Source organism: Musa acuminata, chromosome BXJ1-8, assembly GCF_036884655.1.
Source record: "Musa acuminata AAA Group cultivar baxijiao chromosome BXJ1-8, Cavendish_Baxijiao_AAA, whole genome shotgun sequence".
NCBI classification, from domain to species: domain Eukaryota; kingdom Viridiplantae; phylum Streptophyta; class Magnoliopsida; order Zingiberales; family Musaceae; genus Musa; species Musa acuminata.
The window spans coordinates 39,085,161-39,110,419 of record NC_088334.1 but is presented as its reverse complement, the minus strand read 5'-3'; the positions used below and the strand labels follow the sequence as shown (position 1 = coordinate 39,110,419).

The window sequence follows — 25,259 nt, the reverse complement described above, 5'->3', positions numbered from 1 at the left end:
GACGACCGGAGCCCCGAAACCTCTCGAACGATCTCGGAATCGCCATTGTCGGATCCCTCCGATGCCCACGAGGCCGACCGCGTACCGGACACGGCAAGCGCACGCCGAAACCATCGGGACTTTCTCGAACGAACTCGGAATCGCTATTGCGGCCCCATTCCGGAAAGCTCTCTCCGAGCCCCACGAGACTGACTGCGTAGCGGTCACGGCAAATTCCGAGGCCCAAAACCATCGCCTCGGAGGTCGACGGGAGAGGTTTTGGCCGCTCGGGGCGCAAAAAGGAGTGCAACACGAGGACTTCCCAGGGGGTCACCCATCCTAGAACCATGTCTGGTCATTGTATGTTTTAAGAAGAAATTTTTAGATGATGATTTCATTATTCTCCTGCTATATATATGTTAATGACATATTTATTGTTGGCCATAATGCTGGAAAAATTGAAAAGCTTAAAAGAGAGTTTTAAGTAAGTCTTTTGGCCGCTCGGGGCGCAAAAAGGAGTGCAACATGAAGACTTCCCAGGGGGTCACCCATCCTAGTACTACTCTCGCCCAAGCACCCTTAACTTCGGAGTTCTGATGGGATCCAGTGATTTAGTGCTTGTCTGATAGCACTCTTTTTGTTTGCGTCGTCCCTCTCCTTTGTTCACGTCGCGGACGGCGCATCGACGACCGGAGCCCCGAAACCTCTCGAACGATCTCGGAATCGCCATTGTCGGATCCCTCCGATGCCCACGAGGCCGACCGCGTACCGGACACGGCAAGCGCGCGCCGAAACCATCGGGACTTTCTCGAACGAACTCGGAATCGCTATTGCGGCCCCATTCCGGAAAGCTCTCTCCGAGCGCCACGAGACTGACTGCGTAGCGATCACGGCAAATTCCGAGGCCCAAAACCATCGCCTCGGAGGTCGACGGGAGAGGTTTTGGCCGCTCGGGGCGCAAAAAGGAGTGCAACACGAGGACTTCCCAGGGGGTCACCCATCCTAGAACCATGTCTGGTCATTGTATGTTTTATGAAGAAATTTTTAGATGATGATTTCATTATTCTCCTGCTATATATATGTTAATGACATATTTATTGTTGGCCATAATGCTGGAAAAATTGAAAAGCTTAAAAGAGAGTTTTAAGTAAGTCTTTTGGCCGCTCGGGGCACAAAAAGGAGTGCAACACGAGGACTTCCCTGGGGGTCACCCATCCTAGTACTACTCTCGCCCAAGCAGGCTTAACTTCGGAGTTCTGATGGGATCCGGTGCTTTAGTGCTGGTATGATCGCACTCGTTTTGTGTGCGTCGTCCCTCGCCTTTGTGCACGTCGCGGACGGCGCATCGACGACCGGAGCCCCGAAACCTCTCGAACGATCTCGGAATCGCCATTGTCGGATCCCTCCGATGCCCACGAGGCCGACCGCGTAACGGACATGGCAAGCGCGCGCCGAAACCATCGGGACTTTCTCGAACGAACTCGGAATCGCTATTGCGGCCCCATTCCGGAAAGCTCTCTCCGAGCCCCACGAGACTGACTGCGTAGCGGTCACGGCAAATTCCGAGGCCCAAAACCATCGCATCGGAGGTCGACGGGAGAGGTTTTGGCCGCTCGGGGCGCAAAAAGGAGTGCAACACGAGGACTTCCCAGGGGGTCACCCATCCTAGAACCATGTCTGGTCATTGTATGTTTTATGAAGAAATTTTTAGATGATGATTTCATTATTCTCCTGCTATATATATGTTAATGACATATTTATTGTTGGCCATAATGCTGGAAAAATTGAAAAGCTTAAAAGAGAGTTTTAAGTAAGTCTTTTGGCCGCTCGGGGCGCAAAAAGGAGTGCAACACGAGGACTTCCCAGGGGGTCACCCATCCTAGTACTACTCTCGCCCAAGCAGGCTTAACTTCGAAGTTCTGATGGGATCCGGTGCTTTAGTGCTGGTATGATCGCACTCGTTTTGTGTGCGTCGTCCCTCGCCTTTGTGCACGTCGCGGACGGCGCATCGACGACCGGAGCCCCGAAACCTCTCGAACGATCTCGGAATCGCCATTGTCGGATCCCTCCGATGCCCACGAGGCCGACCGCGTAACGGACATGGCAAGCGCGCGCCGAAACCATCGGGACTTTCTCGAACGAACTCGGAATCGCTATTGCGGCCCCATTCCGGAAAGCTCTCTCCGAGCCCCACGAGACTGACTGCGTAGCGGTCACGGCAAATTCCGAGGCCCAAAACCATCGCCTCGGAGGTCGACGGGAGAGGTTTTGGCCGCTCGGGGCGCAAAAAGGAGTGCAACACGAGGACTTCCCAGGGGGTCACCCATCCTAGAACCATGTCTGGTCATTGTATGTTTTATGAAGAAATTTTTAGATGATGATTTAATTATTCTCCTGCTATATATATGTTAATGACATATTTATTGTTGGCCATAATGCTGGAAAAATTGAAAAGCTTAAAAGAGAGTTTTAAGTAAGTCTTTTGGCCGCTCGGGGCGCAAAAAGGAGTGCAACACGAGGACTTCCCAGGGGGTCACCCATCCTAGTACTACTCTCGCCCAAGCAGGCTTAACTTCGGAGTTCTGATGGGATCCGGTGCTTTAGTGCTGGTATGATCGCACTCATTTTGTGTGCGTCGTCCCTCGCCTTTGTGCACGTCGCGGACGGCGCATCGACGACCGGAGCCCCGAAACCTCTCGAACGATCTCGGAATCGCCATTGTCGGATCCCTCCGATGCCCACGAGGCCGACCGCGTACCGGACACGGCAAGCGCGCGCCGAAACCATCGGGACTTTCTCGAACGAACTCGGAATCGCTATTGCGGCCCCATTCAGGAAAGCTCTCTCCGAGCCCCACGAGACTGACTGCGTAGCGGTCACGGCAAATTCCGAGGCCCAAAACCATCGCCTCGGAGGTCGACGGGAGAGGTTTTGGCCGCTCGGGGCGCAAAAAGGAGTGCAACACGAGGACTTCCCAGGGGGTCACCCATCCTAGAACCTTGTCTGGTCATTGTATGTTTTATGAAGAAATTTTTAGATGATGATTTCATTATTCTCCTGCTATATATATGTTAATGACATATTTATTGTTGGCCATAATGCTGGAAAAATTGAAAAGCTTAAAAGAGAGTTTTAAGTAAGTCTTTTGGCCGCTCGGGGCGCAAAAAGGAGTGCAACACGTGGACTTCCCAGGGGGTCACCCATCCTAGTACTACTCTCGCCCAATCAGGCTTAACTTCGGAGTTCTGATGTGATCCGGTGCTTTAATGCTGGTATGATCGCACTCGTTTTGTGTGCGTCGTCCCTCGCCTTTGTGCACGTCGCGGACGGCGCATCGACGACCGGAGCCCCGAAACCTCTCGAACGATCTCGGAATCGCCATTGTCGGATCCCTCCGATGCCCACGAGGCCGACCGCGTACCGGACACGGCAAGCGCACGCCGAAACCATCGGGACTTTCTCGAACGAACTCGGAATCGCTATTGCGGCCCCATTCCGGAAAGCTCTCTCCGAGCCCCACGAGACTGACTGCGTAGCGGTCACGGCAAATTCCGAGGCCCAAAACCATCGCCTCGGAGGTCGACGGGAGAGGTTTTGGCCGCTCGGGGCGCAAAAAGGAGTGCAACACGAGGACTTCCCAGGGGGTCACCCATCCTAGAACCATGTCTGGTCATTGTATGTTTTAAGAAGAAATTTTTAGATGATGATTTCGTTATTCTCCTGCTATATATATGTTAATGACATATTTATTGTTGGCCATAATGCTGGAAAAATTGAAAAGCTTAAAAGAGAGTTTTAAGTAAGTCTTTTGGCCGCTCGGGGCGCAAAAAGGAGTGCAACATGAAGACTTCCCAGGGGGTCACCCATCCTAGTACTACTCTCGCCCAAGCACCCTTAACTTCGGAGTTCTGATGGGATCCAGTGATTTAGTGCTTGTCTGATAGCACTCTTTTTGTTTGCGTCGTCCCTCTCCTTTGTTCACGTCGCGGACGGCGCATCGACGACCGGAGCCCCGAAACCTCTCGAACGATCTCGGAATCGCCATTGTCGGATCCCTCCGATGCCCACGAGGCCGACCGCGTACCGGACACGGCAAGCGCGCGCCGAAACCATCGGGACTTTCTCGAACGAACTCGGAATCGCTATTGCGGCCCCATTCCGGAAAGCTCTCTCCGAGCGCCACGAGACTGACTGCGTAGCGATCACGGCAAATTCCGAGGCCCAAAACCATCGCCTCGGAGGTCGACGGGAGAGGTTTTGGCCGCTTGGGGCGCAAAAAGGAGTGCAACACGAGGACTTCCCAGGGGGTCACCCATCCTAGAACCATGTCTGGTCATTGTATGTTTTATGAAGAAATTTTTAGATGATGATTTCATTATTCTCCTGCTATATATATGTTAATGACATATTTATTGTTGGCCATAATGCTGGAAAAATTGAAAAGCTTAAAAGAGAGTTTTAAGTAAGTCTTTTGGCCGCTCGGGGCACAAAAAGGAGTGCAACACGAGGACTTCCCTGGGGGTCACCCATCCTAGTACTACTCTCGCCCAAGCAGGCTTAACTTCGGAGTTCTGATGGGATCCGGTGCTTTAGTGCTGGTATGATCGCACTCGTTTTGTGTGCGTCGTCCCTCGCCTTTGTGCACGTCGCGGACGGCGCATCGACGACCGGAGCCCCGAAACCTCTCGAACGATCTCGGAATCGCCATTGTCGGATCCCTCCGATGCCCACGAGGCCGACCGCGTAACGGACATGGCAAGCGCGCGCCGAAACCATCGGGACTTTCTCGAACGAACTCGGAATCGCTATTGCGGCCCCATTCCGGAAAGCTCTCTCCGAGCCCCACGAGACTGACTGCGTAGCGGTCACGGCAAATTCCGAGGCCCAAAACCATCGCCTCGGAGGTCGACGGGAGAGGTTTTGGCCGCTCGGGGCGCAAAAAGGAGTGCAACACGAGGACTTCCCAGGGGGTCACCCATCCTAGAACCATGTCTGGTCATTGTATGTTTTATGAAGAAATTTTTAGATGATGATTTCATTATTCTCCTGCTATATATATGTTAATGACATATTTATTGTTGGCCATAATGCTGGAAAAATTGAAAAGCTTAAAAGAGAGTTTTAAGTAAGTCTTTTGGCCGCTCGGGGCGCAAAAAGGAGTGCAACACGAGGACTTCCCAGGGGGTCACCCATCCTAGTACTACTCTCGCCCAAGCAGGCTTAACTTCGAAGTTCTGATGGGATCCGGTGCTTTAGTGCTGGTATGATCGCACTCGTTTTGTGTGCGTCGTCCCTCGCCTTTGTGCACGTCGCGGACGGCGCATCGACGACCGGAGCCCCGAAACCTCTCGAACGATCTCGGAATCGCCATTGTCGGATCCCTCCGATGCCCACGAGGCCGACCGCGTAACGGACATGGCAAGCGCGCGCCGAAACCATCGGGACTTTCTCGAACGAACTCGGAATCGCTATTGCGGCCCCATTCCGGAAAGCTCTCTCCGAGCCCCACGAGACTGACTGCGTAGCGGTCACGGCAAATTCCGAGGCCCAAAACCATCGCCTCGGAGGTCGACGGGAGAGGTTTTGGCCGCTCGGGGCGCAAAAAGGAGTGCAACACGAGGACTTCCCAGGGGGTCACCCATCCTAGAACCATGTCTGGTCATTGTATGTTTTAAGAAGAAATTTTTAGATGATGATTTCATTATTCTCCTGCTATATATATGTTAATGACATATTTATTGTTGGCCATAATGCTGGAAAAATTGAAAAGCTTAAAAGAGAGTTTTAAGTAAGTCTTTTGGCCGCTCGGGGCGCAAAAAGGAGTGCAACATGAAGACTTCCCAGGGGGTCACCCATCCTAGTACTACTCTCGCCCAAGCACCCTTAACTTCGGAGTTCTGATGGGATCCAGTGATTTAGTGCTTGTCTGATAGCACTCTTTTTGTTTGCGTCGTCCCTCTCCTTTGTTCACGTCGCGGACTGCGCATCGATGACCGGAGCCCCGAAACCTCTCGAACGATCTTGGAATCGCCATTGTCGGATCCCTCCGATGCCCACGAGGCCGACCGCGTACCGGACACGGCAAGCGCGCGCCGAAACCATCGGGACTTTCTCGAACGAACTCGGAATCGCTATTGCGGCCCCATTCCGGAAAGCTCTCTCCGAGCGCCACGAGACTGACTGCGTAGCGATCACGGCAAATTCCGAGGCCCAAAACCATCGCCTCGGAGGTCGACGGGAGAGGTTTTGGCCGCTCGGGGCGCAAAAAGGAGTGCAACACGAGGACTTCCCTGGGGGTCACCCATCCTAGAACCATGTCTGGTCATTGTATGTTTTATGAAGAAATTTTTAGATGATGATTTCATTATTCTCCTGCTATATATATGTTAATGACATATTTATTGTTGGCCATAATGCTGGAAAAATTGAAAAGCTTAAAAGAGAGTTTTAAGTAAGTCTTTTGGCCGCTCGGGGCACAAAAAGGAGTGCAACACGAGGACTTCCCTGGGGGTCACCCATCCTAGTACTACTCTCGCCCAAGCAGGCTTAACTTCGGAGTTCTGATGGGATCCGGTGCTTTAGTGCTGGTATGATCGCACTCGTTTTGTGTGCGTCGTCCCTCGCCTTTGTGCACGTCGCGGACGGCGCATCGACGACCGGAGCCCCGAAACCTCTCGAACGATCTCGGAATCGCCATTGTCGGATCCCTCCGATGCCCACGAGGCCGACCGCGTAACGGACATGGCAAGCGCGCGCCGAAACCATCGGGACTTTCTCGAACGAACTCGGAATCGCTATTGCGGCCCCATTCCGGAAAGCTCTCTCCGAGCCCCACGAGACTGACTGCGTAGCGGTCACGGCAAATTCCGAGGCCCAAAACCATCGCCTCGGAGGTCGACGGGAGAGGTTTTGGCCGCTCGGGGCGCAAAAAGGAGTGCAACACGAGGACTTCCCAGGGGGTCACCCATCCTAGAACCATGTCTGGTCATTGTATGTTTTATGAAGAAATTTTTAGATGATGATTTCATTATTCTCCTGCTATATATATGTTAATGACATATTTATTGTTGGCCATAATGCTGGAAAAATTGAAAAGCTTAAAAGAGAGTTTTAAGTAAGTCTTTTGGCCGCTCGGGGCGCAAAAAGGAGTGCAACACGAGGACTTCCCAGGGGGTCACCCATCCTAGTACTACTCTCGCCCAAGCAGGCTTAACTTCGAAGTTCTGATGGGATCCGGTGCTTTAGTGCTGGTATGATCGCACTCGTTTTGTGTGCGTCGTCCCTCGCCTTTGTGCACGTCGCGGACGGCGCATCGACGACCGGAGCCCCGAAACCTCTCGAACGATCTCGGAATCGCCATTGTCGGATCCCTCCGATGCCCACGAGGCCGACCGCGTAACGGACATGGCAAGCGCGCGCCGAAACCATCGGGACTTTCTCGAACGAACTCGGAATCGCTATTGCGGCCCCATTCCGGAAAGCTCTCTCCGAGCCCCACGAGACTGACTGCGTAGCGGTCACGGCAAATTCCGAGGCCCAAAACCATCGCATCGGAGGTCGACGGGAGAGGTTTTGGCCGCTCGGGGCGCAAAAAGGAGTCACCCATCCTAGAACCATGTCTGGTCATTGTATGTTTTATGAAGAAATTTTTAGATGATGATTTCATTATTCTCCTGCTATATATATGTTAATGACATATTTATTGTTGGCCATAATGCTGGAAAAATTGAAAAGCTTAAAAGAGAGTTTTAAGTAAGTCTTTTGGCCGCTCGGGGCGCAAAAAGGAGTGCAACACAAGGACTTCCCAGGGGGTCACCCATCCTAGTACTACTCTCGCCCAAGCAGGCTTCACTTCGGAGTTCTGATGGGATCCGGTGCTTTAGTGCTGGTATGATCGCACTCGTTTTGTGTGCGTCGTCCCTCGCCTTTGTGCACGTCGCGGACGGCGCATCGACGACCGGAGCCCCGAAACCTCTCGAACGATCTCGGAATCGCCATTGTCGGATCCCTCCGATGCCCACTAGGCCGACCGCGTACCGGACACGGCAAGCGCGCGCCGAAACCATCGGGACTTTCTCGAACGAACTCGGAATCGCTATTGCGGCCCCATTCCGGAAAGCTCTCTCCGAGCCCCACGAGACTGACTGCGTAGCGGTCACGGCAAATTCCGAGGCCCAAAACCATCGCATCGGAGGTCGACGGGAGAGGTTTTTGCCGCTCGGGGCGCAAAAAGGAGTGCAACACGAGGACTTCCCAGGGGGTCACCCATCCTAGAACCATGTCTGGTCATTGTATGTTTTATGAAGAAATTTTTAGATGATGATTTCATTATTCTCCTGCTATATATATGTTAATGACATATTTATTGTTGGCCATAATGCTGGAAAAATTGAAAAGCTTAAAAGAGAGTTTTAAGTAAGTCTTTTGGCCGCTCGGGGCGCAAAAAGGAGTGCAACACGAGGACTTCCCAGGGGGTCACCCATCCTAGTACTACTCTCGCCCAAGCAGGCTTAACTTCGAAGTTCTGATGGGATCCGGTGCTTTAGTGCTGGTATGATCGCACTCGTTTTGTGTGCGTCGTCCCTCGCCTTTGTGCACGTCGCGGACGGCGCATCGACGACCGGAGCCCCGAAACCTCTCGAACGATCTCGGAATCGCCATTGTCGGATCCCTCCGATGCCCATGAGGCCGACCGCGTACCGGACACGGCAAGCGCGCGCCGAAACCATCGGGACTTTCTCGAACGAACTCGGAATCGCTATTGCGGCCCCATTCCGGAAAGCTCTCTCCGAGCCCCACGAGACTGACTGCGTAGCGGTCACGGCAAATTCCGAGGCCCAAAACCATCGCCTCGGAGGTCGACGGTAGAGGTTTTGGCCGCTCGGGGCGCAAAAAGGAGTCACCCATCCTAGAACCATGTCTGGTCATTGTATGTTTTATGAAGAAATTTTTAGATGATGATTTAATTATTCTCCTGCTATATATATGTTAATGACATATTTATTGTTGGCCATAATGCTGGAAAAATTGAAAAGCTTAAAAGAGAGTTTTAAGTAAGTCTTTTGGCCGCTCGGGGCGCAAAAAGGAGTGCAACACGAGGACTTCCCAGGGGGTCACCCATCCTTGTACTACTCTCGCCCAAGCAGGCTTAACTTCGGAGTTCTAATGGGATCCGGTGCTTTAGTGCTGGTATGATCGCACTCGTTTTGTGTGCGTCGTCCCTCGCCTTTGTGCACGTCGCGGACGGCGTATCGACGGCCGGAGCCCCGAAACCTCTCGAACGATCTCGGAATCGCCATTGTCGGATCCCTCCGATGCCCACGAGGCCGACCGCGTAACGGACATGGCAAGCGCGCGCCGAAACCATCGGGACTTTCTCGAACGAACTCGGAATCGCTATTGCGGCCCCATTCCGGAAAGCTCTCTCCGAGCCCCACGAGACTGACTGCGTAGCAGTCACGGCAAATTCCGAGGCCCAAAACCATCGCCTCGGAGTTCGACGGGAGAGGTTTTGGCCGCTCGGGGCGCAAAAAGGAGTGCAACACGAGGACTTCCCAGGGGGTCACCCATCCTAGAACCGTGTCTGGTCATTGTATGTTTTATGAAGAAATTTTTAGATGATGATTTCATTATTCTCCTGCTATATATATGTTAATGACATATTTATTGTTGGCCATAATGCTGGAAAAATTGAAAAGCTTAAAAGAGAGTTTTAAGTAAGTCTTTTGGCCGCTCGGGGCGCAAAAAGGAGTGCAACACGAGGACTTCCCAGGGGGTCACCCATCCTAGTACTACTCTCGCCCAAGCAGGCTTAACTTCGGAGTTCTGATGGGATCCGGTGCTTTAGTGCTGGTATGATCGCACTCGTTTTGTGTGCGTCGTCCCTCGCCTTTGTGCACGTCGCGGACGGCGCATCGACGACCGTAGCCCCGAAACCTCTCGAACGATATCGGAATCGCCATTGTCGGATCCCTCCGATGCCCACGAGGCCGACCGCGTACCGGACACGGCAAGCGCGCGCCGAAACCATCGGGACTTTCTCGAACGAACTCGGAATCGCTATTGCGGCCCCATTCCGGAAAGCTCTCTCCGAGCCCCACGAGACTGACTGCGTAGCGGTCACGGCAAATTCCGAGGCCCAAAACCATCACCTCGGAGGTCGACGGGAGAGGTTTTGGCCGCTCGGGGCGCAAAAAGGAGTGCAACACGAGGACTTCCCAGGGGGTCACCCATCCTAGAACCATGTCTGGTCATTGTATGTTTTATGAAGAAATTTTTAGATGATGATTTCATTATTCTCCTGCTATATATATGTTAATGACATATTTATTGTTGGCCATAATGCTGGAAAAATTGAAAAGCTTAAAAGAGAGTTTTAAGTAAGTCTTTTGGCCGCTCGGGGCGCAAAAAGGAGTGCAACACGAGGACTTCCCAGGGGGTCACGCATCCTTGTACTACTCTCGCCCAAGCAGGCTTAACTTCGGAGTTCTGATGGGATCCGGTGCTTTAGTGCTGGTATTATCGTACTCGTTTTTTGTGCGTGGTCCCTCGCCTTTGTGCACGTCGCGGACGGCGCATCGACGACCGGAGCCCCGAAACCTCTCGAACGATCTCGGAATCGCCATTGTCGGATCCCCCCGATGCCCACGAGGCCGACCGCGTACCGGACACGGCAAGCGCGCGCCGAAACCATCGGGACTTTCTCGAACGAACTCGGAATCGCTATTGCGGCCCCATTCCGGAAAGCTCTCTCCGAGCCCCACGAGACTGACTGCGTAGCGGTCACGGCAAATTCCGAGGCCCAAAACCATCGCCTCGGAGGTCGACGGGAGAGGTTTTGGCCGCTCGGGGCGCAAAAAGGAGTGCAACACGAGGACTTCCCAGGGGGTCACCCATCCTAGAACCATGTCTGGTCATTGTATGTTTTATGAAGAAATTTTTAGATGATGATTTCATTATTCTCCTGCTATATATATGTTAATGACATATTTATTGTTGGCCATAATGCTGGAAAAATTGAAAAGCTTAAAAGAGAGTTTTAAGTAAGTCTTTTGGCCGCTCGGGGCGCAAAAAGGAGTGCAACACGAGGACTTCCCAGGGGGTCACCCATCCTTGTACTACTCTCGCCCAAGCAGGCTTAACTTCGGAGTTCTAATGGGATCCGGTGCTTTAGTGCTGGTATGATCGCACTCGTTTTGTGTGCGTCGTCCCTCGCCTTTGTGCACGTCGCGGACGGCGCATCGACGACCGTAGCCCCGAAACCTCTCGAACGATATCGGAATCGCCATTGTCGGATCCCTCCGATGCCCACGAGGCCGACCGCGTACCGGACACGGCAAGCGCGCGCCGAAACCATCGGGACTTTCTCGAACGAACTCGGAATCGCTATTGCGGCCCCATTCCGGAAAGCTCTCTCCGAGCCCCACGAGACTGACTGCGTAGCGGTCACGGCAAATTCCGAGGCCCAAAACCATCACCTCGGAGGTCGACGGGAGAGGTTTTGGCCGCTCGGGGCGCAAAAAGGAGTGCAACACGAGGACTTCCCAGGGGGTCACCCATCCTAGAACCATGTCTGGTCATTGTATGTTTTATGAAGAAATTTTTAGATGATGATTTCATTATTCTCCTGCTATATATATGTTAATGACATATTTATTGTTGGTCATAATGCTGGAAAAATTGAAAAGCTTAAAAGAGAGTTTTAAGTAAGTCTTTTGGCCGCTCGGGGCGCAAAAAGGAGTGCAACACGAGGACTTCCCAGGGGGTCACCCATCCTTGTACTACTCTCGGCCAAGCATACTTAACTTCGGAGTTCTGATGGGATCCGGTGCTTTAGTGCTGGTATGATCGTACTCGTTTTGTGTGCGTGGTCCCTCGCCTTTGTGCACGTCGCGGACGGCGCATCGACGACCGGAGCCCCGAAACCTCTCGAACGATCTCGGAATCGCCATTGTCGGATCCCTCCGATGCCCACGAGGCCGACCGCGTACCGGACACGGCAAGCGCGCGCCGAAACCATCGGGACTTTCTCGAACGAACTCGGAATCGCTATTGCGGCCCCATTCCGGAAAGCTCTCTCCGAGCCCCACGAGACTGACTGCGTAGCGGTCACGGCAAATTCCGAGGCCCAAAACCATCGTCTCGGAGGTCGACGGGAGAGGTTTTGGCCGCTCGGGGCGCAAAAAGGAGTGCAACACGAGGACTTCCCAGGGGGTCACCCATCCTAGAACCATGTCTGGTCATTGTATGTTTTATGAAGAAATTTTTAGATGATGATTTCATTATTCTCCTGCTATATATATGTTAATGACATATTTATTGTTGGCCATAATGCTGGAAAAATTGAAAAGCTTAAAAGAGAGTTTTAAGTAAGTCTTTTGGCCGCTCGGGGCGCAAAAAGGAGGGCAACAAGAGGACTTCCCAAGGGGTCACCCATCCTAGTAATACTCTCGCCCAAGCACGCTTAACTTCGGAGTTCTGATGGGATCCGGTGCTTTAATGCTGGTATGATCGCACTCGTTTTGTGTGCGTCGCCCCTCGCCTTTGTGCAGGTCGCGGACGGCGCATCGACGACCGGAGCCCCGAAACCTCTCGAACGATCTCGGAATCGCCATTGTCGGATCCCTCCGATGCCCATGAGGCCGACCGCGTACCGGACACGGCAAGCGCGCGCCGAAACCATCGGGACTTTCTCGAACGAACTCGGAATCGCTATTGCGGCCCCATTCCGGAAAGCTCTCTCCGAGCCCCACGAGACTGACTGCGTAGCGGTCACGGCAAATTCCGAGGCCCAAAACCATCGCCTCGGAGGTCGACGGGAGAGGTTTTGGCCGCTCGGGGCGCAAAAAGGAGTGCAAAACGAGGACTTCCCAGGGGGTCACCAATCCTAGAACCATGTCTGGTCATTATATGTTTTATGAAGAAATTTTTAGATGATGATTTCATTATTCTCCTGCTATATATATGTTAATGACATATTTATTGTTGGCCATAATGCTGGAAAAATTGAAAAGCTTAAAAGAGAGTTTTAAGTAAGTCTTTTGGCCGCTCGGGGCGCAAAAAGGAGTGCAACACGAGGACTTCCCAGGGGGTCACCCATCCTAGTACTACTCTCGCCCAAGCAGGCTTAACTTCGGAGTTCTGATGGGATCCGGTGCTTTAGTGCTGGTATGATCGCACTCGTTTTGTGTGCGTCGTCCCTCGCCTTTGTGCACGTCGCGGACGGCGCATCGACGACCGGAGCCCCGAAACCTCTCGGACGATCTCGGAATCGCCATTGTCGGATCCCTCCGATGCCCACTAGGCCGACCGCGTACCGGACACGGCAAGCGCGCGCCGAAACCATCGGGACTTTCTCGAACGAACTCGGAATCGCTATTGCGGCCCCATTCCCGAAAGCTCTCTCCGAGCCCCACGAGACTGACTGCGTAGCGGTCACGGCAAATTCTGAGGCCCAAAACCATCGCCTCGGAGGTCGACGGGAGAGGTTTTGGCTGCTCGGGGCGCAAAAAGGAGTGCAACACGAGGACTTCCCAGGGGGTCACCCATCCTAGAACCATGTCTGGTCATTGTATGTTTTATGAAGAAATTTTTAGATGATGATTTCATTATTCTCCTGCTATATATATGTTAATGACATATTTATTGTTGGCCATAATGATGGAAAAATTGAAAAGCTTAAAAGAGAGTTTTAATTAAGTCTTTTGGCCGCTCGGGGCGCAAAAAGGAGTGCAACACGAGGACTTCCCAGGGGGTCACCCATCCTAGTACTACTCTCGCCCAAGCAGGCTTAACTTCGGAGTTCTGATGGGATCCGGTGCTTTAGTGCTGGTATGATCGCACTCGTTTTGTGTGCGTCGTCCCTCGCCTTTGTGCACGTCGCGGACGGCGCATCGACGACCGTAGCCCCGAAACCTCTCGAACGATATCGGAATCGCCATTGTCGGATCCCTCCGATGCCCACGAGGCCGACCGCGTACCGGACATGGCAAGCGCGCGCCGAAACCATCGGGACTTTCTCGAACGAACTCGGAATCGCTATTGCGGCCCCATTCCGGAAAGCTCTCTCCGAGCCCCACGAGACTGACTGCGTAGCGGTCACGGCAAATTCCGAGGCCCAAAACCATCGCCTCGGAGGTCGACGGGAGAGGTTTTGGCCGCTCGGGGCGCAAAAAGGAGTGCAACACGAGGACTTCCCAGGGGGTCACCCATCCTAGAACCATGTCTGGTCATTGTATGTTTTATGAAGAAATTTTTAGATGATGATTTCATTATTCTCCTGCTATATATATGTTAATGACATATTTATTGTTGGCCATAATGCTGGAAAAATTGAAAAGCTTAAAAGAGAGTTTTAATTAAGTCTTTTGGCCGCTCGGGGCGCAAAAAGGAGTGCAACACGAGGACTTACCAGGGGGTCACCCATCCTAGTACTACTCTCGCCCAAGCAGGCTTAACTTCGGAGTTCTGATGGGATCCGGTGCTTTAGTGCTGGTATGATCGCACTCGTTTTGTGTGTGTCGTCCCTCGCCTTTGTGCACGTCGCGGACGGCGCATCGACGACCGTAGCCCCGAAACCTCTCGAACGATATCGGAATCGCCATTGTCGGATCCCTCCGATGCCCACGAGGCCGACCGCGTACCGAACATGGCAAGCGCGCGCCGAAACCATCGGGACTTTCTCGAACGAACTCGGAATCGCTATTGCGGCCCCATTCCGGAAAGCTCTCTCCGAGCCCCACGAGACTGACTGCGTAGCGGTCACGGCAAATTCCGAGGCCCAAAACCATCGCCTCGGAGGTCGACGGGAGAGGTTTTGGCCGCTCGGGGCGCAAAAAGGAGTGCAACACGAGGACTTCCCAGGGGGTCACCCATCCTAGAACCATGTCTGGTCATTGTATGTTTTATGAAGAAATTTTTAGATGATGATTTAATTATTCTCCTGCTATATATATGTTAATGACATATTTATTGTTGGCCATAATGCTGGAAAAATTGAAAAGCTTAAAAGAGAGTTTTAAGTAAGTCTTTTGGCCGCTCGGGGCGCAAAAAGGAGTGCAACACGAGGACTTCCCAGGGGGTCACCCATCCTTGTACTACTCTCGCCCAAGCAGGCTTAACTTCGGAGTTCTGATGGGATCCGGTGCTTTAGTGCTGGTATGATCGCACTCGTTTTGTGTGCGTCGTCCCTCGCCTTTGTGCACGTCGCGGACGGCGCATCGACGACCGGAGCCCCGAAACCTCTCGAACGATCTCGGAATCGCCATTGTCGGATCCCTCCGATGCCCACGAGGCCGACCGCGTAACGGACATGGCAAGCGCGCGCCGAAACCATCGGGACTTTCTCGAACGAACTCGGAATCGCTATTGCGGCCCCATTCCGGAAAGCTCTCTCCGAGCCCCACGAGACTGACTGCGTAGCGGTCACGGCAAATTCCGAGGCCCAAAACCATCGCCTCGGAGGTCGACGGGAGAGGTTTTGGCCGCTCGGGGCGCAAAAAGGAGTGCAACACGAGGACTTCCCAGGGGGTCACCCATCCTAGAACCATGTCTGGTCATTGTATGTTTTATGAAGAAATTTTTAGATGATGATTTCATTATTCTCCTGCTATATATATGTTAATGACATATTTATTGTTGGCCATAATGCTGGAAAAATTGAAAAGCTTAAAAGAGAGTTTTAATTAAGTCTTTTGGCCGCTCGGGGCGCAAAAAGGAGTGCAACACGAGGACTTACCAGGGGGTCACCCATCCTAGTACTACTCTCGCCCAAGCAGGCTTAACTTCGGAGTTCTGATGGGATCCGGTGCTTTAGTGCTGGTATGATCGCACTCGTTTTGTGTGTGTCGTCCCTCGCCTTTGTGCACGTCGCGGACGGCGCATCGACGACCGTAGCCCCGAAACCTCTCGAACGATATCGGAATCGCCATTGTCGGATCCCTCCGATGCCCACGAGGCCGACCGCGTACCGAACATGGCAAGCGCGCGCCGAAACCATCGGGACTTTCTCGAACGAACTCGGAATCGCTATTGCGGCCCCATTCCGGAAAGCTCTCTCCGAGCCCCACGAGACTGACTGCGTAGCGGTCACGGCAAATTCCGAGGCCCAAAACCATCGCCTCGGAGGTCGACGGGAGAGGTTTTGGCCGCTCGGGGCGCAAAAAGGAGTGCAACACGAGGACTTCCCAGGGGGTCACCCATCCTAGAACCATGTCTGGTCATTGTATGTTTTATGAAGAAATTTTTAGATGATGATTTAATTATTCTCCTGCTATATATATGTTAATGACATATTTATTGTTGGCCATAATGCTGGAAAAATTGAAAAGCTTAAAAGAGAGTTTTAAGTAAGTCTTTTGGCCGCTCGGGGCGCAAAAAGGAGTGCAACACGAGGACTTCCCAGGGGGTCACCCATCCTTGTACTACTCTCGCCCAAGCAGGCTTAACTTCGGAGTTCTGATGGGATCCGGTGCTTTAGTGCTGGTATGATCGCACTCGTTTTGTGTGCGTCGTCCCTCGCCTTTGTGCACGTCGCGGACGGCGCATCGACGACCGGAGCCCCGAAACCTCTCGAACGATCTCGGAATCGCCATTGTCGGATCCCTCCGATGCCCACGAGGCCGACCGCGTAACGGACATGGCAAGCGCGCGCCGAAACCATCGGGACTTTCTCGAACGAACTCGGAATCGCTATTGCGGCCCCATTCCGGAAAGCTCTCTCCGAGCCCCACGAGACTGACTGCGTAGCGGTCACGGCAAATTCCGAGGCCCAAAACCATCGCCTCGGAGGTCGACGGGAGAGGTTTTGGCCGCTCGGGGCGCAAAAAGGAGTGCAACACGAGGACTTCCCAGGGGGTCACCCATCCTAGAACCATGTCTGGTCATTGTATGTTTTATGAAGAAATTTTTAGATGATGATTTCATTATTCTCCTGCTATATATATGTTAATGACATATTTATTGTTGGCCATAATGCTGGAAAAATTGAAAAGCTTAAAAGAGAGTTTTAAGTAAGTCTTTTGGCCGCTCGGGGCGCAAAAAGGAGTGCAACACGAGGACTTCCCAGGGGGTCACCCATCCTTGTACTACTCTCGGCCAAGCATACTTAACTTCGGAGTTCTGATGGGATCCGGTGCTTTAGTGCTGGTATGATCGTAATCGTTTTGTGTGCGTGGTCCCTCGCCTTTGTGCACGTCGCGGACGGCGCATCGACGACCGGAGCCCCGAAACCTCTCGAACGATCTCGGAATCGCCATTGTCGGATCCCTCCGATGCCCACGAGGCCGACCGCGTACCGGACACGGCAAGCGCGCGCCGAAACCATCGGGACTTTCTCGAACGAACTCGGAATCGCTATTGCGGCCCCATTCCGGAAAGCTCTCTCCGAGCCCCACGAGACTGACTGCGTAGCGGTCACGGCAAATTCCGAGGCCCAAAACCATCGTCTCGGAGGTCGACGGGAGAGGTTTTGGCCGCTCGGGGCGCAAAAAGGAGTGCAACACGAGGACTTCCCAGGGGGTCACCCATCCTAGAACCATGTCTGGTCATTGTATGTTTTATGAAGAAATTTTTAGATGATGATTTCATTATTCTCCTGCTATATATATGTTAATGACATATTTATTGTTGGCCATAATGCTGGAAAAATTGAAAAGCTTAAAAGAGAGTTTTAAGTAAGTCTTTTGGCCGCTCGGGGCGCAAAAAGGAGGGCAACAAGAGGACTTCCCAAGGGGTCACCCATCCTAGTAATACTCTCGCCCAAGCACGCTTAAATTCGGAGTTCTGATGGGATCCGGTGCTTTAATGCTGGTATGATCGCACTCGTTTTGTGTGCGTCGCCCCTCGCCTTTGTGCACGTCGCGGACGGCGCATCGACGACCGGAGCCCCGAAACCTCTCGAACGATCTCGGAATCGCCATTGTCGGATCCCTCCGATGCCCATGAGGCCGACCGCGTACCGGACACGGCAAGCGCGCGCCGAAACCATCGGGACTTTCTCGAACGAACTCGGAATCGCTATTGCGGCCCCATTCCGGAAAGCTCTCTCCGAGCCCCACGAGACTGACTGCGTAGCGGTCACGGCAAATTCCGAGGCCCAAAACCATCGCCTCGGAGGTCGACGGGAGAGGTTTTGGCCGCTCGGGGCGCAAAAAGGAGTGCAAAACGAGGACTTCCCAGGGGGTCACCAATCCTAGAACCATGTCTGGTCATTATATGTTTTATGAAGAAATTTTTAGATGATGATTTCATTATTCTCCTGCTATATATATGTTAATGACATATTTATTGTTGGCCATAATGCTGGAAAAATTGAAAAGCTTAAAAGAGAGTTTTAAGTAAGTCTTTTGGCCGCTCGGGGCGCAAAAAGGAGTGCAACACGAGGACTTCCCAGGGGGTCACCCATCCTAGTACTACTCTCGCCCAAGCAGGCTTAACTTCGGAGTTCTGATGGGATCCGGTGCTTTAGTGCTGGTATGATCGCACTCGTTTTGTGTGCGTCGTCCCTCGCCTTTGTGCACGTCGCGGACGGCGCATCGACGACCGGAGCCCCGAAACCTCTCGAACGATCTCGGAATCGCCATTGTCGGATCCCTCCGATGCCCACTAGGCCGACCGCGTACCGGACACGGCAAGCGCGCGCCGAAACCATCGGGACTTTCTCGAACGAACTCGGAATCGCTATTGCGGCCCCATTCCCGAAAGCTCTCTCCGAGCCCCACGAGACTGACTGCGTAGCGGTCACGGCAAATTCTGAGGCCCAAAACCATCGCCTCGGAGGTCGACGGGAGAGGTTTTGGCTGCTCGGGGCGCAAAAAGGAGTGCAACACGAGGACTTCCCAGGGGGTCACCCATCCTAGAACCATGTCTGGTCATTGTATGTTTTATGAAGAAATTTTTAGATGATGATTTCATTATTCTCCTGCTATATATATGTTAATGACATATTTATTGTTGGCCATAATGATGGAAAAATTGAAAAGCTTAAAAGAGAGTTTTAATTAAGTCTTTTGGCCGCTCGGGGCGCAAAAAGGAGTGCAACACGAGGACTTCCCAGGGGGTCACCCATCCTAGTACTACTCTCGCCCAAGCAGGCTTAACTTCGGAGTTCTGATGGGATCCGGTGCTTTAGTGCTGGTATGATCGCACTCGTTTTGTGTGCGTCGTCCCTCGCCTTTGTGCACGTCGCGGACGGCGCATCGACGACCGTAGCCCCGAAACCTCTCGAACGATATCGGAATCGCCATTGTCGGATCCCTCCGATGCCCACGAGGCCGACCGCGTACCGGACATGGCAAGCGCGCGCCGAAACCATCGGGACTTTCTCGAACGAACTCGGAATCGCTATTGCGGCCCCATTCCGGAAAGCTCTCTCCGAGCCCCACGAGACTGACTGCGTAGCGGTCACGGCAAATTCCGAGGCCCAAAACCATCGCCTCGGAGGTCGACGGGAGAGGTTTTGGCCGCTCGGGGCGCAAAAAGGAGTGCAACACGAGGACTTCCCAGGGGGTCACCCATCCTAGAACCATGTCTGGTCATTGTATGTTTTATGAAGAAATTTTTAGATGATGATTTCATTATTCTCCTGCTATATATATGTTAATGACATATTTATTGTTGGCCATAATGCTGGAAAAATTGAAAAGCTTAAAAGAGAGTTTTAAGTAAGTCTTTTGGCCGCTCGGGGCGCAAAAAGGAGTGCAACACGAGGACTTCCCAGGGGGTCACCCATCCTTGTACTACTCTCGGCCAAACAGACTTAACTTCGGAGTTCTGATGGGATCCGGTGCTTTAGTGCTGGTATGATCGTACTCGTTTTGTGTGCGTGGTCCCTCGCCTTTGTGCACGTCGCGGACGGCGCATCGACGACCGGAGCCCCGAAACCTCTCGAACGATCTCGGAATCGCCATTGTCGGATCCCTCCGATGCCCACGAGGCCGACCGCGTACCGGACACGGCAAGCGCGCGCCGAAACCATCGGGACTTTCTCGAACGAACTCGGAATCGCTATTGCGGCCCCATTCCGGAAAGCTCTCTCCGAGCCCCACGAGACTGACTGCGTAGCGGTCACGGCAAATTCCGAGGCCCAAAACCATCGTCTCGGAGGTCGACGGGAGAGGTTTTGGCCGCTCGGGGCGCAAAAAGGAGTGCAACACGAGGACTTCCCAGGGGGTCACCCATCCTAGAACCATGTCTGGTCATTGTATGTTTTATGAAGAAATTTTTAGATGATGATTTCATTATTCTCCTGCTATATATATGTTAATGACATATTTATTGTTGGCCATAATGCTGGAAAAATTGAAAAGCTTAAAAGAGAGTTTTAAGTAAGTCTTTTGGCCGCTCGGGGCGCAAAAAGGAGGGCAACAAGAGGACTTCCCAAGGGGTCACCCATCCTAGTAATACTCTCGCCCAAGCACGCTTAACTTCGGGGTTCTGATGGGATCCGGTGCTTTAATGCTGGTATGATCGAACTCATTTTGTGTGCGTCGTCCCTCGCCTTTGTGCACGTCGCGGACGGCGCATCGACGACCGGAGCCCCGAAACCTCTCGAACGATCTCGGAATCGCCATTGTCGGATCCCTCCGATGCCCACGAGGCCGACCGCGTACCGGACACGGCAAGCGCGCGCCGAAACCATCGGGACTTTCTCGAACGAACTCGGAATCGCTATTGCGGCCCCATTCCGGAAAGCTCTCTCCGAGCCCCACGAGACTGACTGCGTAGCGGTCACGGCAAATTCCGAGGCCCAAAACCATCGCCTCGGAGGTCGTCGGGAGAGGTTTTGGCCGCTCGGGGCGCAAAAAGGAGTGCAAAACGAGGACTTCCCAGGGGGTCACCAATCCTAGAACCATGTCTGGTCATTATATGTTTTATGAAGAAATTTTTAGATGATGATTTCATTATTCTCCTGCTATATATATGTTAATGACATATTTATTGTTGGCCATAATGCTGGAAAAATTGAAAAGCTTAAAAGAGAGTTTTAAGTAAGTCTTTTGGCCGCTCGGGGCGCAAAAAGGAGTGCAACACAAGGACTTCCCAGGGGGTCACCCATCCTAGTACTACTCTCACCCAAGCAGGCTTAACTTCGGAGTTCTGATGGGATCCGGTGCTTTAGTGCTGGTATGATCGCACTCGTTTTGTGTGCGTCGTCCCTCGCCTTTGTGCACGTCGCGGACGGCGCATCGACGACCGGAGCCCCGAAACCTCTCGAACGATCTCGGAATCGCCATTGTCGGATCCCTCCGATGCCCACTAGGCCGACCGCGTACCGGACACGGCAAGCGCGCGCCGAAACCATCGGGACTTTCTCGAACGAACTCGGAATCGCTATTGCGGCCCCATTCCCGAAAGCTCTCTCCGAGCCCCACGAGACTGACTGCGTAGCGGTCACGGCAAATTCCGAGGCCCAAAACCATCGTCTTGGAGGTCGACGGGAGAGGTTTTGGCCGCTCGGGGCGCAAAAAGGAGTGCAACACGAGGACTTCCCAGGGGGTCACCCATCCTAGAACCATGTCTGGTCATTGTATGTTTTATGAAGAAATTTTTAGATGATGATTTCATTATTCTCCTGCTATATATATGTTAATGACATATTTATTGTTGGCCATAATGCTGGAAAAATTGAAAAGCTTAAAAGAGAGTTTTAAGTAAGTCTTTTGGCCGCTCGGGGCGCAAAAAGGAGGGCAACAAGAGGACTTCCCAAGGGGTCACCCATCCTAGTAATACTCTCGCCCAAGCACGCTTAACTTCGGGGTTCTGATGGGATCCGGTGCTTTAATGCTGGTATGATCGAACTCGTTTTGTGTGCGTCGTCCCTCGCCTTTGTGCACGTCGCGGACGGCGCATCGACGACCGGAGCCCCGAAACCTCTCGAACGATCTCGGAATCGCCATTGTCGGATCCCTCCGATGCCCACGAGGCCGACCGCGTACCGGACACGGCAAGCGCGCGCCGAAACCATCGGGACTTTCTCGAACGAACTCGGAATCGCTATTGCGGCCCCATTCCGGAAAGCTCTCTCCGAGCCCCACGAGACTGACTGCGTAGCGGTCACGGCAAATTCCGAGGCCCAAAACCATCGCCTCGGAGGTCGTCGGGAGAGGTTTTGGCCGCTCGGGGCGCAAAAAGGAGTGCAAAACGAGGACTTCCCAGGGGGTCACCAATCCTAGAACCATGTCTGGTCATTATATGTTTTATGAAGAAATTTTTAGATGATGATTTCATTATTCTCCTGCTATATATATGTTAATGACATATTTATTGTTGGCCATAATGCTGGAAAAATTGAAAAGCTTAAAAGAGAGTTTTAAGTAAGTCTTTTGGCCGCTCGGGGCGCAAAAAGGAGTGCAACACAAGGACTTCCCAGGGGGTCACCCATCCTAGTACTACTCTCGCCCAAGCAGGCTTAACTTCGGAGTTCTGATGGGATCCGGTGCTTTAGTGCTGGTATGATCGCACTCGTTTTGTGTGCATCGTCCCTCGCCTTTGTGCACGTCGCGGACGGCGCATCGACGACCGGAGCCCCGAAACCTCTCGAACGATCTCGGAATCGCCATTGTCGGATCCCTCCGATGCCCACTAGGCCGACCGCGTACCGGACACGGCAAGCGCGCGCCGAAACCATCGGGACTTTCTCGAACGAACTCGGAATCGCTATTGCGGCCCCATTCCCGAAAGCTCTCTCCGAGCCCCACGAGACTGACTGCGTAGCGGTCACGGCAAATTCTGAGGCCCAAAACCATCGCCTCGGAGGTCGACGGGAGAGGTTTTGGCTGCTCGGGGCGCAAAAAGGAGTGCAACACGAGGACTTCCCAGGGGGTCACCCATCCTAGAACCATGTCTGGTCATTGTATGTTTTATGAAGAAATTTTTAGATGATGATTTCATTATTCTCCTGCTATATATATGTTAATGACATATTTATTGTTGGCCATAATGATGGAAAAATTGAAAAGCTTAAAAGAGAGTTTTAATTAAGTCTTTTGGCCGCTCGGGGCGCAAAAAGGAGTGCAACACGAGGACTTCCCAGGGGGTCACCCATCCTAGTACTACTCTCGCCCAAGCAGGCTTAACTTTGGAGTTCTGATGGGATCCGGTGCTTTAGTGCTGGTATGATCGCACTCGTTTTGTGTGCGTCGTCCCTCGCCTTTGTGCACGTCGCGGACGGCGCATCGACGACCGTAGCCCCGAAACCTCTCGAACGTTCTCGGAATCGCCATTGTCGGATCCCTCCGATGCCCACGAGGCCGACCGCGTACCGGACATGGCAAGCGCGCGCCGAAACCATCGGGACTTTCTCGAACGAACTCGGAATCGCTATTGCGGCCCCATTCCGGAAAGCTCTCTCCGAGCCCCACGAGACTGACTGCGTAGCGATCACGGCAAATTCCGAGGCCCAAAACCATCGCCTCGGAGGTCGACGGGAGAGGTTTTGGCCGCTCGGGGCGCAAAAAGGAGTGCAACACGAGGACTTCCCAGGGGGTCACCCATCCTAGAACCATGTCTGGTCATTGTATGTTTTATGAAGAAATTTTTAGATGATGATTTCATTATTCTCCTGCTATATATATGTTAATGACATATTTATTGTTGGCCATAATGCTGGAAAAATTGAAAAGCTTAAAAGAGAGTTTTAAGTAAGTCTTTTGGCCGCTCGGGGCGCAAAAAGGAGTGCAACACGAGGACTTCCCAGGGGGTCACCCATCCTTGTACTACTCTCGCCCAAGCAGACTTAACTTCGGAGTTCTGATGGGATCCGGTGCTTTAGTGCTGGTATGATCGTACTCGTTTTGTGTGCGTGGTCCCTCGCCTTTGTGCACGTCGCGGACGGCGCATCGACGACCGGAGCCCCGAAACCTCTCGAACGATCTCGGAATCGCCATTGTCGGATCCCTCCGATGCCCACGAGGCCGACCGCGTACCGGACACGGCAAGCGCGCGCCGAAACCATCGGGACTTTCTCGAACGAACTCGGAATCGCTATTGCGGCCCCATTCCGGAAAGCTCTCTCCGAGCCCCACGAGACTGACTGCGTAGCGGTCACGGCAAATTCCGAGGCCCAAAACCATCGTCTCGGAGGTCGACGGGAGAGGTTTTGGCCGCTCGGGGCGCAAAAAGGAGTGCAACACGAGGACTTCCCAGGGGGTCACCCATCCTAGAACCATGTCTGGTCATTGTATGTTTTATGAAGAAATTTTTAGATGATGATTTCATTATTCTCCTGCTATATATATGTTAATGACATATTTATTGTTGGCCATAATGCTGGAAAAATTGAAAAGCTTAAAAGAGAGTTTTAAGTAAGTCTTTTGGCCGCTCGGGGCGCAAAAAGGAGGGCAACACGAGGACTTCCCAAGGGGTCACCCATCCTAGTACTACTCTCTCCCAAGCACGCTTAACTTCGGAGTTCTGATTGGATCCGGTGCTTTAATGTTGGTATGATCGCACTCGTTTTGTGTGCGTCGCCCCTTGCCTTTGTGCACGTCGCGGACGGCGCATCGACGACCGGAGCCCCGAAACCTCTCGAACGATCTCGGAATCGCCATTGTCGGATCCCTCCGATGCCCATGAGGCCGACCGCGTACCGGACACGGCAAGCGCGCGCCGAAACCATCGGGACTTTCTCGAACGAACTCGGAATCGCTATTGCGGCCCCATTCCGGAAAGCTCTCTCCGAGCCCCACGAGACTGACTGCGTAGCGGTCACGGCAAATTCCGAGGCCCAAAACCATCGCCTCGGAGGTCGACGGGAGAGGTTTTGGCCGCTCGGGGCGCAAAAAGGAGTGCAAAACGAGGACTTCCCAGGGGGTCACCAATCCTAGAACCATGTCTGGTCATTATATGTTTTATGAAGAAATTTTTAGATGATGATTTCATTATTCTCCTGCTATATATATGTTAATGACATATTTATTGTTGGCCATAATGCTGGAAAAATTGAAAAGCTTAAAAGAGAGTTTTAAGTAAGTCTTTTGGCCGCTCGGGGCGCAAAAAGGAGTGCAACACGAGGACTTCCCAGGGGGTCACCCATCCTAGTACTACTCTCGCCCAAGCAGGCTTAACTTCGGAGTTCTGATGGGATCCGGTGCTTTAGTGCTGGTATGATCGCACTCGTTTTGTGTGCGTCGTCCCTCGCCTTTGTGCACGTCGCGGACGGCGCATCGACGACCGGAGCCCCGAAACCTCTCGAACGATCTCGGAATCGCCATTGTCGGATCCCTCCGATGCCCACGAGGCCGACCGCGTACCGGACACGGCAAGCGCGCGCCAAAACCATC

General features: G+C 52.9%; 38 non-coding genes across 38 annotated transcripts; all 38 read right to left on the bottom strand.

Annotated features, from left to right (window-relative positions):
• Positions 1–494: 494 nt before the first annotated feature.
• On the bottom strand, positions 495–613 carry LOC135591313 (5S ribosomal RNA). The gene has a single exon (XR_010478473.1). It is a non-coding gene; the product is annotated as a 5S ribosomal RNA (ribosomal RNA).
• Positions 614–1,157: 544 nt separating this feature from the next.
• On the bottom strand, positions 1,158–1,276 carry LOC135589288 (5S ribosomal RNA). Its single transcript, XR_010476697.1, has one exon. It is a non-coding gene; the product is annotated as a 5S ribosomal RNA (ribosomal RNA).
• Positions 1,277–1,820: 544 nt separating this feature from the next.
• Positions 1,821–1,939, bottom strand: LOC135589467 (5S ribosomal RNA). The gene has a single exon (XR_010476875.1). It is a non-coding gene; the product is annotated as a 5S ribosomal RNA (ribosomal RNA).
• A 544-nt stretch (positions 1,940–2,483) lies between these two features.
• LOC135591287 (5S ribosomal RNA) lies at positions 2,484–2,602 on the bottom strand. The gene has a single exon (XR_010478466.1). It is a non-coding gene; the product is annotated as a 5S ribosomal RNA (ribosomal RNA).
• A 544-nt stretch (positions 2,603–3,146) lies between these two features.
• Positions 3,147–3,265, bottom strand: LOC135590126 (5S ribosomal RNA). The gene has a single exon (XR_010477533.1). It is a non-coding gene; the product is annotated as a 5S ribosomal RNA (ribosomal RNA).
• Positions 3,266–3,809: 544 nt separating this feature from the next.
• Positions 3,810–3,928, bottom strand: LOC135591311 (5S ribosomal RNA). The gene has a single exon (XR_010478471.1). It is a non-coding gene; the product is annotated as a 5S ribosomal RNA (ribosomal RNA).
• Positions 3,929–4,472: 544 nt separating this feature from the next.
• On the bottom strand, positions 4,473–4,591 carry LOC135589287 (5S ribosomal RNA). Its single transcript, XR_010476695.1, has one exon. It is a non-coding gene; the product is annotated as a 5S ribosomal RNA (ribosomal RNA).
• A 544-nt stretch (positions 4,592–5,135) lies between these two features.
• On the bottom strand, positions 5,136–5,254 carry LOC135589466 (5S ribosomal RNA). Its single transcript, XR_010476874.1, has one exon. It is a non-coding gene; the product is annotated as a 5S ribosomal RNA (ribosomal RNA).
• A 544-nt stretch (positions 5,255–5,798) lies between these two features.
• Positions 5,799–5,917, bottom strand: LOC135591309 (5S ribosomal RNA). Its single transcript, XR_010478470.1, has one exon. It is a non-coding gene; the product is annotated as a 5S ribosomal RNA (ribosomal RNA).
• A 544-nt stretch (positions 5,918–6,461) lies between these two features.
• On the bottom strand, positions 6,462–6,580 carry LOC135589286 (5S ribosomal RNA). The gene has a single exon (XR_010476694.1). It is a non-coding gene; the product is annotated as a 5S ribosomal RNA (ribosomal RNA).
• A 544-nt stretch (positions 6,581–7,124) lies between these two features.
• Positions 7,125–7,243, bottom strand: LOC135589465 (5S ribosomal RNA). The gene has a single exon (XR_010476873.1). It is a non-coding gene; the product is annotated as a 5S ribosomal RNA (ribosomal RNA).
• Positions 7,244–7,762: 519 nt separating this feature from the next.
• Positions 7,763–7,881, bottom strand: LOC135589526 (5S ribosomal RNA). The gene has a single exon (XR_010476933.1). It is a non-coding gene; the product is annotated as a 5S ribosomal RNA (ribosomal RNA).
• A 544-nt stretch (positions 7,882–8,425) lies between these two features.
• On the bottom strand, positions 8,426–8,544 carry LOC135589464 (5S ribosomal RNA). Its single transcript, XR_010476872.1, has one exon. It is a non-coding gene; the product is annotated as a 5S ribosomal RNA (ribosomal RNA).
• Positions 8,545–9,063: 519 nt separating this feature from the next.
• On the bottom strand, positions 9,064–9,182 carry LOC135589682 (5S ribosomal RNA). Its single transcript, XR_010477088.1, has one exon. It is a non-coding gene; the product is annotated as a 5S ribosomal RNA (ribosomal RNA).
• Positions 9,183–9,726: 544 nt separating this feature from the next.
• Positions 9,727–9,845, bottom strand: LOC135591274 (5S ribosomal RNA). The gene has a single exon (XR_010478463.1). It is a non-coding gene; the product is annotated as a 5S ribosomal RNA (ribosomal RNA).
• A 544-nt stretch (positions 9,846–10,389) lies between these two features.
• LOC135590929 (5S ribosomal RNA) lies at positions 10,390–10,508 on the bottom strand. Its single transcript, XR_010478332.1, has one exon. It is a non-coding gene; the product is annotated as a 5S ribosomal RNA (ribosomal RNA).
• A 544-nt stretch (positions 10,509–11,052) lies between these two features.
• On the bottom strand, positions 11,053–11,171 carry LOC135589681 (5S ribosomal RNA). The gene has a single exon (XR_010477087.1). It is a non-coding gene; the product is annotated as a 5S ribosomal RNA (ribosomal RNA).
• A 544-nt stretch (positions 11,172–11,715) lies between these two features.
• LOC135590720 (5S ribosomal RNA) lies at positions 11,716–11,834 on the bottom strand. The gene has a single exon (XR_010478127.1). It is a non-coding gene; the product is annotated as a 5S ribosomal RNA (ribosomal RNA).
• A 544-nt stretch (positions 11,835–12,378) lies between these two features.
• On the bottom strand, positions 12,379–12,497 carry LOC135590480 (5S ribosomal RNA). Its single transcript, XR_010477888.1, has one exon. It is a non-coding gene; the product is annotated as a 5S ribosomal RNA (ribosomal RNA).
• Positions 12,498–13,041: 544 nt separating this feature from the next.
• Positions 13,042–13,160, bottom strand: LOC135591262 (5S ribosomal RNA). The gene has a single exon (XR_010478461.1). It is a non-coding gene; the product is annotated as a 5S ribosomal RNA (ribosomal RNA).
• Positions 13,161–13,704: 544 nt separating this feature from the next.
• On the bottom strand, positions 13,705–13,823 carry LOC135591250 (5S ribosomal RNA). Its single transcript, XR_010478459.1, has one exon. It is a non-coding gene; the product is annotated as a 5S ribosomal RNA (ribosomal RNA).
• A 544-nt stretch (positions 13,824–14,367) lies between these two features.
• LOC135589761 (5S ribosomal RNA) lies at positions 14,368–14,486 on the bottom strand. Its single transcript, XR_010477167.1, has one exon. It is a non-coding gene; the product is annotated as a 5S ribosomal RNA (ribosomal RNA).
• Positions 14,487–15,030: 544 nt separating this feature from the next.
• Positions 15,031–15,149, bottom strand: LOC135589554 (5S ribosomal RNA). The gene has a single exon (XR_010476962.1). It is a non-coding gene; the product is annotated as a 5S ribosomal RNA (ribosomal RNA).
• Positions 15,150–15,693: 544 nt separating this feature from the next.
• LOC135589760 (5S ribosomal RNA) lies at positions 15,694–15,812 on the bottom strand. The gene has a single exon (XR_010477166.1). It is a non-coding gene; the product is annotated as a 5S ribosomal RNA (ribosomal RNA).
• Positions 15,813–16,356: 544 nt separating this feature from the next.
• On the bottom strand, positions 16,357–16,475 carry LOC135589553 (5S ribosomal RNA). The gene has a single exon (XR_010476961.1). It is a non-coding gene; the product is annotated as a 5S ribosomal RNA (ribosomal RNA).
• A 544-nt stretch (positions 16,476–17,019) lies between these two features.
• Positions 17,020–17,138, bottom strand: LOC135590889 (5S ribosomal RNA). Its single transcript, XR_010478293.1, has one exon. It is a non-coding gene; the product is annotated as a 5S ribosomal RNA (ribosomal RNA).
• Positions 17,139–17,682: 544 nt separating this feature from the next.
• On the bottom strand, positions 17,683–17,801 carry LOC135590869 (5S ribosomal RNA). Its single transcript, XR_010478273.1, has one exon. It is a non-coding gene; the product is annotated as a 5S ribosomal RNA (ribosomal RNA).
• A 544-nt stretch (positions 17,802–18,345) lies between these two features.
• On the bottom strand, positions 18,346–18,464 carry LOC135591238 (5S ribosomal RNA). The gene has a single exon (XR_010478456.1). It is a non-coding gene; the product is annotated as a 5S ribosomal RNA (ribosomal RNA).
• A 544-nt stretch (positions 18,465–19,008) lies between these two features.
• Positions 19,009–19,127, bottom strand: LOC135591226 (5S ribosomal RNA). Its single transcript, XR_010478454.1, has one exon. It is a non-coding gene; the product is annotated as a 5S ribosomal RNA (ribosomal RNA).
• Positions 19,128–19,671: 544 nt separating this feature from the next.
• On the bottom strand, positions 19,672–19,790 carry LOC135590934 (5S ribosomal RNA). Its single transcript, XR_010478338.1, has one exon. It is a non-coding gene; the product is annotated as a 5S ribosomal RNA (ribosomal RNA).
• Positions 19,791–20,334: 544 nt separating this feature from the next.
• Positions 20,335–20,453, bottom strand: LOC135591417 (5S ribosomal RNA). Its single transcript, XR_010478515.1, has one exon. It is a non-coding gene; the product is annotated as a 5S ribosomal RNA (ribosomal RNA).
• Positions 20,454–20,997: 544 nt separating this feature from the next.
• Positions 20,998–21,116, bottom strand: LOC135589687 (5S ribosomal RNA). The gene has a single exon (XR_010477094.1). It is a non-coding gene; the product is annotated as a 5S ribosomal RNA (ribosomal RNA).
• A 544-nt stretch (positions 21,117–21,660) lies between these two features.
• LOC135591416 (5S ribosomal RNA) lies at positions 21,661–21,779 on the bottom strand. Its single transcript, XR_010478514.1, has one exon. It is a non-coding gene; the product is annotated as a 5S ribosomal RNA (ribosomal RNA).
• A 544-nt stretch (positions 21,780–22,323) lies between these two features.
• LOC135592140 (5S ribosomal RNA) lies at positions 22,324–22,442 on the bottom strand. The gene has a single exon (XR_010478905.1). It is a non-coding gene; the product is annotated as a 5S ribosomal RNA (ribosomal RNA).
• A 544-nt stretch (positions 22,443–22,986) lies between these two features.
• Positions 22,987–23,105, bottom strand: LOC135589412 (5S ribosomal RNA). The gene has a single exon (XR_010476821.1). It is a non-coding gene; the product is annotated as a 5S ribosomal RNA (ribosomal RNA).
• A 544-nt stretch (positions 23,106–23,649) lies between these two features.
• LOC135590430 (5S ribosomal RNA) lies at positions 23,650–23,768 on the bottom strand. Its single transcript, XR_010477837.1, has one exon. It is a non-coding gene; the product is annotated as a 5S ribosomal RNA (ribosomal RNA).
• A 544-nt stretch (positions 23,769–24,312) lies between these two features.
• On the bottom strand, positions 24,313–24,431 carry LOC135590874 (5S ribosomal RNA). The gene has a single exon (XR_010478277.1). It is a non-coding gene; the product is annotated as a 5S ribosomal RNA (ribosomal RNA).
• A 544-nt stretch (positions 24,432–24,975) lies between these two features.
• LOC135591214 (5S ribosomal RNA) lies at positions 24,976–25,094 on the bottom strand. The gene has a single exon (XR_010478452.1). It is a non-coding gene; the product is annotated as a 5S ribosomal RNA (ribosomal RNA).
• Positions 25,095–25,259: the final 165 nt, after the last annotated feature.